Source organism: Narcine bancroftii, chromosome 6 (genome assembly GCF_036971445.1).
Source record: "Narcine bancroftii isolate sNarBan1 chromosome 6, sNarBan1.hap1, whole genome shotgun sequence".
Lineage (NCBI taxonomy): Eukaryota > Metazoa > Chordata > Chondrichthyes > Torpediniformes > Narcinidae > Narcine > Narcine bancroftii.
Genome location: NC_091474.1, coordinates 233,084,327 through 233,085,258, shown reverse-complemented (window position 1 = coordinate 233,085,258; position 932 = coordinate 233,084,327). Strand labels below are relative to the sequence as shown.

Here is a 932-nt window from a genome sequence, read left to right as displayed (position 1 = left end):
ATGATCCTTTAATAATGGGGCTAGTTAGAGAAATACTGAGAAAGCCAAAGAATTTTTTGACTATTGTGCCCATGTCCTTAACATATTGGTCTCATTATCGGATTGTCTGGCAGGTTCGAAAATGAAAATAGTAAAGGGTCTAAAACAGCCAACAAAGCTACATTTTTAGAAAAACTCAATTCCATTATTTTTTCAATATTTTTTTATTTTATCAAATAAACAAAGAAAGAGAGAATATGAGAAAGAGAACAATGGGGTGAAAGAGATAGAAAAAAGAGGGAGAGATACAAAAAGAGAGATTAAAAGAGTGAGAAAAAGGTGGAGACAGAGAGAAAGAGAACAATAGAGGAAAAAGAGAAAGAGAGAGAAATATAAGAGTGTGAGAAAGAAAATGGAGAGAGAGAAAGAGGGAGAAATATAAAAAGAGAAAGAAAGAGAGAGAAAGAGAAGGAATTAAAGTAAGAAAGTGACAGTCGAAAGAAAGAGGGAGAAACAATTAGATGGGTGGGTGGTGAGAGCCAGAAGCATACAGCACCTGGTATTCTCAAGCAGTCTCCCATCCAAGTACTGACCAGGCCTGAGCCTGTTTAGCTTCTGAGATCAGATGAGATCGGGTGTTTTCAGGCCATAGGCACCACTGCTTGTGGCACTATTAACAGATAAAGAAAGACAAGTGTAAGGAACCCAAAGGACCCCAAAACCCAACATCAATAGATATTCACTAAGACTAATGGTTCCTTAAATAAAAGTTCCTTTTAATTATCTTTAAAATGAAAACAGAATCACACTTTAACACCACTATTGACTTAACTAACCTAACTTAACCCCTTTCTAATTCTAAGTGCACATAACATAATGTATGTGTAAGTTCAGAAAAGTTCTTTGGTTCACAGTCCAATCTCACTTTTCATTCCTCCAAGTTCACTGGTTGC

General features: G+C 36.1%; 1 pseudogene; it reads right to left on the bottom strand.

Annotated features, from left to right (window-relative positions):
• Positions 1-523: 523 nt before the first annotated feature.
• Positions 524-645, bottom strand: LOC138738325 (5S ribosomal RNA; annotated as a pseudogene).
• Positions 646-932: the final 287 nt, after the last annotated feature.